At 42.5% G+C, this 7,500-nt stretch overlaps 1 long non-coding RNA gene across 1 annotated transcript in view; it reads left to right on the top strand.

Annotated features, from left to right (window-relative positions):
- The window catches only part of LOC138978755 (uncharacterized), a 9,471-nt gene that overhangs the window by 380 nt on the left and 1,591 nt on the right, over window positions 1-7,500 (top strand). The window contains exons 2-3 of the long non-coding RNA XR_011459795.1: window positions 3,618-3,721; window positions 6,770-7,500. The exon at window positions 6,770-7,500 is cut by the window's right edge and continues 1,591 nt beyond it. This is a non-coding gene — a long non-coding RNA (uncharacterized lncRNA). The remainder of the gene's footprint in view (window positions 1-3,617; window positions 3,722-6,769) is intronic.

Here is a 7,500-nt window from a genome sequence, read left to right as displayed (position 1 = left end):
CGGTTTAGGAGTTAAAGGATGACTTCGCATTAGGATTATCTAAATACCAGAGTCTGAGCATTCAGTCATTGACATTTCAAATGCTGTTCTGGTATTTTGGGAATACTCGCAAAACTATAAATTCTCCATGCAATCTTGGCTTTGTTTTCGCTTCCTCCTACTTTTTCGCCCCAGACAGCAATAACACTTGCTTGCATATACTAAGATTACAGATCTCAGTACCAAAATGCTAAGTACTTCAGTAGGGCCAAGTTAAATGAGCAAGGTAAGCTTACTTCAATCGACCGGCATATTCACACAAGCGCCTGTGCCCTGTGCATTATTCCTTCAATGTAATATTCGTCAGAAAACGTTCCAAAATGGCGTCTTGGGAAAGACATGCACTTACTTTCCATGAACATGGATTTTCTTTTAGACATGGTTTGACATACACAGTCGAAAAACGTCACTGTCCTGGCACAACATATGAGTAGCTCTGAGAACCACAGTGACGTCTGTTGCCATTCACGTAAAGCCTAAATACAGTTTACCTGTAACTTCATACAACATGTAGATGAGGCTGTGTTTGGATTGAGCGGGAAACTGTCATGTTATGCCAAGCTAAATAAAAAATAAAAAATAAATATATACAACTTCTTCTTCTTCTGCGTTCGTGGGCTGAAACTCCCACGTACACTCGTGTTTTTTGCACGAGTGGAATTTTACGTGTATGACCGTTTTTACCCCGCCATTAAGGCAGCCATACGCCGCTTTCGGAGGAAGCATGCTGGATATTTTCGTGTTTCTATAACCCACCGAACTCTGACATGGATTACAGGATCTTTTCCGTGCGCACTTGGTCTTGTGCTTGCGTGTACACACGAAGGGGGATAAGCCACTGGCAGGTCTGCACATAACTGAGTTGACCTGGGAGATCGGAAAAATCTCCACACTTAACCCACCAGGCGGCCGCGACCGGGATTCGAACCCTCGACCTTCGGATTAAGAGGCCGACGTCTTAACACCCCGCCACAGCGCCCGTCCTGATATATACGTATAGGTTACAACACGAGTGGTTTTTTATATGGCTTGTATTTCAGTCAAGACCCAGCGGATGAATATCATCGGGAGACACGAGCCTCTGGCGAGTGGATCTCGATTGATATTCCCGCTGGGTCTTGACTGAAATACAAGCCATATAAAAAAAACACGAGTGTTGTAATCTGTATATCCCATTCTACCATCAAACACAAAGTGTAGACTACTAGCGGCACTGTTGCGATCTGTTGAGTGTAAAACAGTGGTGCCAGCGAGACTTGGCCCTTTTGCAACCCAAGTGACCGTCGCTGAAAAATTAAAACGAATGAGTGCATCGATAAGTACGCGGTAACACTACTTTCAGACCATTTAAAAGCTTTAAGTAAAGGTTCATAAGTTGCAAGAAAGTAATGAAGTCGTATAGAAATCAATTTAGTTGAAGCGCACAATTCTTTTGTTTTGCGTTTCAGGTCGGCAGAACGGGCGAAACCGGTTTGGCACCCATTTGGCTTACTCGATTCAGAATCGATTCCACGTTGTTTTTCTCCAACGTATTATTATACAATCAGGCTTATTGACAGAGAAGCAAATTTTAGGGAACAAATATGTAGGTTTAGATGTAACCATTTGCTCCCTATTTGAAATGTATCTACGTGAAAAACTGTTTTGCGAGTGTGTTTGCATGGATGAACCTAAACTGGTATGGGTGTGAGGAAAACGGGACCGAGTTGGTGAAGTCGCGAATTGCTGACACTAAGTCTGTCACCGCCGATTGATTGCATTTTGAAGGAATATGACTGGATTACGGAAAAATACACACATGTTAAGTTCTTGGATACCTTCATCGCCAATGTGGACTTACTGCAGAGCCAGCCAAAAGAGTAGACTTGCTCGCAAAATACGTGAAACAGCCGATGTTTGATAACGAAGCGAAGCCAAACCAGGTAAGGACGCTTCTCGGTCCCACTACGCATGTCACCAGACCAGTGTTGTTGCTTTGAGTTTGACTAACAAACTCGAAACTGTCATTTAAAACATGAGCCAAATGTGTATTGATTGTGTGATTAGTCTATGTGACAGGGCTTCTATTATCTGTGCTCCCTAGCTTCTGTCAGTTCCCACACCGACACTGCCAGAGAAACTGAAGACGCGCACCAAACACACTGTCAATGCTGACAGACTCTCACAAACGATGCAAGGGAGGGTACTCGTTTTTTTGTTTTGGTTCGCCAGCATCTGTGTATCTTGTAAGTTGAATGTTCTTTTTTTGACCTGCAATGCTTTCATAATGAAAGAAACGTTTGTTTATTGCATCCCATACATCAGATCAGTTCCGAGATTCATGTTTGCGTGCAACTGATATGGTTTTCTGAGCCGTGCAATACGATTTTGGAACTTCATACAAATGTGTCACATTGTTCGGCGCGAGGTCAAAGGTCGGGAGGAAAGTAGTTCTTTGCCCAAATCGGAATCTGCACTATCATATATTTTTTGGAGTCCATGATGTATTTATTGAGCTATAAAAATACAACATATATATACCCATACTGAAGTAACAGAGACAAAGAAGCAGCTCATGGGATATAACATATATATATTATTATTATTATTATATATATATATATATATATAATATTCCAAATACAACCCCCGAACAGAATTTGAAATGTCAATGATATATATAAAACAAGTGGCAATTCAATGTACATTTCACGTGCGCAATGGCCTGGCGGATGAGACTCCGGCCTCCCAGGTCGGATCCCGGCCGCTCTGGTGGGTTAAGGTGGAGATTTTTCCGATCTCCCAGGTCAACTTATGTGCAGACCTGCTAGTTCCTTATCCCCCTTCGTGTGTTCACGCAAGCACATGACTAAGTGCGCACGGAAAAGATAATGTAATCCATGGCAGAGTTCGGTGGGTTATAGAAACACGAAAATACCAAGCATACATCCCCCGAAATCGGCGTATAGCTGCCTAAATAACGGGGCAAAAACGTTCATACACGTAAACACCTTTGGGGTTTCAGCCCACGAACGAAGAAGAAGAAGAAGAAAGTACATTAGTAACAGATTGATATGATAATGACTCTGACAGTGTTGTAACAATAGATCTCACTAATTTTCCATGTCCAAGGCTTCACTGACCACAGCTCATGACGCGCAAGGTACCGCTCCTCGAGTAGTGGTACGACTTTCCCGCCAACTTGTTAAAGGCATATGTACGCGCTCCCGTGTTTACAAAGTGTAGTTTGCCCATAATCGATGTCAAACGCACCATAAGACCATATAATGACGATATGTCACCATGCGCGGACCATAATACATGCATTACAGCTTGTTCTAGCCTCTGAAAAAGTGAGGATGTCAACAAAGCCGCGGTGTTAGCTCCCTTGCATCAACGTTACATGTGTTGCCAAATCTATAAATAGGACGATCCAGATCAAAATGAAAATTAACATATCTCAACATTGAAGGGGTCCTAGACCACAATATTTTGCAGGGAACTTAATTTAGCATGTCTCCAGCTGTTGGTAAAGCAATTAGCGTGTATAGTCATCGAGTACATATGCCTTTAAATGATACAAGAATGGTTCATTCCAGAGCCAGACGTAAGCGACGCGGGAGAACCATTGCGGCAGGCACTGCTACGGCAAAGATGCAGTCAGCTTCAAAGGCAAGGCTTTCAGTCGCGGTTTTGTTTCACGGTAAGATCTTTTCGAATTACACAGAGGGGTGACAAAAGTCATGCATTCTTGAGGTCGACAAACTACAAACTTAATTTTGGAGCGTCGTGCAAAACTTCGCTTCGTCGGAACTAAACAGCGGAGCGTCACAAAATTTCACATGGTGACAGTACCTGATGTGACCTTGTTGTCCCAGAAGTTTATAACTGTCGTCTCTCAGTTGCTGTTTTTTGCTGCGCGCTTCGGGAGTTATGGACATGACCAGGAAAAGTAAATAGCTGACAGAGAGGTGTAAGCAACTTAATGTACAGGTGAGATAAGCCATATAATCTGAATCATGAACAGCAGCAAAATAATTAAAGTCAAAGAGAAACCAAGGGAATATTTCATAAATGTTCAAACGGCTTGAGTTGCGCGAAAGATTGAATAACAACCATAGATGTAGACAGTCTCTGCGAGAGCGTCCATTTTCAATCGTTGGGGTAGACTGTCGATTATGATTTCGGGATGTTTGACTCATTTTTGGGTCGGACAAAATTGGATGGAAACGTGATCGGATAATACAAAAACAACAGCTTTTTTTCCTGTGCTGTGCTCCCTGCCATTTGCATTACCGCTGCCGTGACCAGAAGACAGATAGTTTTGACCATCCCAGTCTCGACATCTTAATATCATTGAACCTATATGATTTTACCTTCAAATTCAACTACAGCGCATTTCCAGTACCAATTAGTCAAACGCAAATCCAGAGGTAGTCGTCAGTCGTCACTTGATAGCATTGCAATTCCACTTCTTGAAGATTTTCAACGCGTTGCTTTCTTGCACATTATAGTCAGTTATAACGAGCAAAGGAAACTAAATTATACCAGAAGTCGAAAGACCTGAGGCAAGTAAACTATTTCTTATCGATTGTTTTCTTTGGGGCATCCAAGTGTACCTCTCTAAATTCACTTCTTCCTATATGCAGGACTTATGGCACCACCCTGTAAGTACCCCGCCCCCACCCCCTCCCTCAAATTTAAATAGAGGCACAAACCTTCTTCTGAACATAGTTCGGCTCACCATCTCAGATCTGGGCTGGCTTTTGAATGGAATAAGACCATTTTGCTTTGGAAACTTGGATTTTATTTTGACGCGGAATTGATTCCAGAAAACCCCAGAAGTGGCATTCGTGAAATTAATTCATCAGAAAGTTTCCGGACTGCTTATTTTTAATAAACGACTAAATGGGAGGATGGTCTTATCCCTCGTAAACGTCTGATCAGTTCCGAGATTGTGAGATCAATTGTTTACACGGGAATGAGTGTGACTTTAAGGTTACCTGACTTCTCGTGAAAGAGATCGCGCCGAATAAATAGCTCCAGCGTGTTTTGTTGCCATAACACAAAAACTACGGTCCTCATAACATGAAGAAGGGTAGTAGGTCTAGAACTATCACTTAAACAGCTTCCCAAAATGCATGATGTAACTAAAGTTGGTGTCTAATTACATGTACCACATATATTCCTCTTTTTGCTGCATGCAAGTGATCATTAAAACTATATATATATACCGGCACGGTTGGCCTAGTGGTAAGGCGTCCGCCCCGTGATCGGGAGGTCGTGGGTTCGAACCCCGGCCGGCCGGGTCATACCTAAGACTTTAAAATTGGCAATCTAGTGGCTGCTCCGCCTGGCGTCTGGCATTATTGGGTTAGTGCTAGGACTGGTTGGTCCGGTGTCAGAATAATGTGACTGGGTGAGACACGAAGCCTGTGCTGCGACTTCTGTCTTGTGTGTGGCGCACGTTAAATGTCAAAGCAGAACCGCCCTGATATGGCCCTTCGTGGTCGGCTGGGCGTTAAGCAAACAAACAAAATTAAAACTATAGCTCACAGTGCCCGTATTCATATTTCTAGACCTACTACCCCTTCTTCATGTTATGAGGACCGTAGCTTTTGTTATGACAACAAAACACGCTGTAGCTATATATTCGGCGTGGAAATGTTGTAAATACACCCTACATACGATGTGTCTGGGAACACCTCCGCGCGGAAGGGTTTTGCGACCAGTGCAGCAAAGAGAAAGGGAAATTTTTCTCGGGCAGTAGCAAGCACTATGTTCTATACTGAATACCCACACGTTCACTCAAGCTTTTACGTATGACAAGAGTATCCTCTCACTTGGGTATACACCAGCAATCAAAAGCCTGGCTGCTTCTTGTGTGGACTAGGAATTGTTTGCTGAATTAATTTGGCAGATTGTCGTCTGTGTCAGTGTCTGTTTGTTTTATTTATTTATATGGGAGATTTATATAGCGCTTGACGTTCTCTAAGCGCTTTACATATTAATTTCTGCCGTGTGAGATGGAATTTTTTTACACAATATATCACGCATTCACATCGGCCAGTAAATCTCAAGCCATTACGGCGAATATTTACTTTTCACGGCCTATTATTCTAAGTCACACGGGTATTTGGTGGACATTTTTTTGTATCTATGCCTATACAATTTTGCCAGGAAAGACCCTTTTGTCAATCGTGGGATCTTTAACGTGCACACCCCAATGTAGTGTACACGAAGGGACCTCGGTTTTTCGTCTCATCCGAAAGACTAGCACTTGAACCCACCACCTGGACTAGGAAAGGGGGAAGAAAATTGCTTACGCCCCGACCCAGGGTCGAACTCGCAACCTCTCGCTTCCGAGGCAAGTGCACTTACCACTCGGCCACCCTGGATGTTTGTGTGTTTGCTGATTCGTTTGTTTGTTCTTGTTTTTTGTTTTAAACACAACATTTGCTTGCTGATTCAATGCAACTCATTCTGGTTCTAATCAAGAATGAAGGCAGACATACGAATATTTGTGAGAAAATGACAGAAACCGGTAATATTCCGTACAGCTCTGTATCCTTGTGCACAAAAGCTTGTCATTTTCAAACTAAGAAAGACATAATAAATCTGTTTTTGTGTGTTTTTTGTGTGTGCAGGTTTCTCAGTATTTCTCGGTACCCTTAGCTTTAGTTCATGACTTAAAAATCCCCTGTCACATTTGATAATCTTATGAGAAGAACAAACATCGTCTCTGTTACAGCGTAGACGGCGTGGGTAAGACTTTTCAGCGCGGCGCCTCCGTCGTCGACTCCCTGTATTCCCAGATGCAGCTGGCCCCAAGACGGAATACAGCAGCCCAGAGGCAAAAAGCATGGAGCAGGAATAACAGAAAGCGAGGCCGGGGGCATCAACAGAACAAAGTGTCTGAGCATGAAACTTATAAGTATGATGACGGTATAAGATATCTGTCGCGTGAGAAGACCACCGGCTTTTACGCCTGTTGACGACAGAGCAGACAAAGCTAGGCTGATCACGATACATATAATATCGAAGCTTAGAATGATGACATCATAAGATGTATAATACCTTGTTCAAAGACCAGGTTTTATGTCAATCCAAAGGTAGGAATTCCTCGTCCAAAAGGTAGATGTTATGTTAGTGCTTTATTATTATTATTATGTAAGAATGTAGATATACAAATATTCAGTGTTGTAATAGTGTATTGTTATTTGTTGGAAGTATGGAAAGGGTAGAGAGCATAGATTTACTATGTGGTTTGCGTTTTGTAACCTTTCATTATTGCCATTATTATCTCTTTCATTTGTATCGACGCCGGAGGCAAAGGGTATCTATATAGTCGCATAGCTAGGGAACACAGAGAACGAGACATCTAAACAGTTTAACCGATAATTGCACCGTGTGAGTCGCAGGTCTGTATTAACATTAGTTGTGCTTCTGCATATATTAATGGAACATCTAACGGACGTCAGA

Source organism: Littorina saxatilis, linkage group LG1 (assembly GCF_037325665.1).
Source record: "Littorina saxatilis isolate snail1 linkage group LG1, US_GU_Lsax_2.0, whole genome shotgun sequence".
In the NCBI taxonomy this organism is placed as follows: domain Eukaryota; kingdom Metazoa; phylum Mollusca; class Gastropoda; order Littorinimorpha; family Littorinidae; genus Littorina; species Littorina saxatilis.
This window is presented reverse-complemented; position numbering and strand designations above follow the sequence as displayed.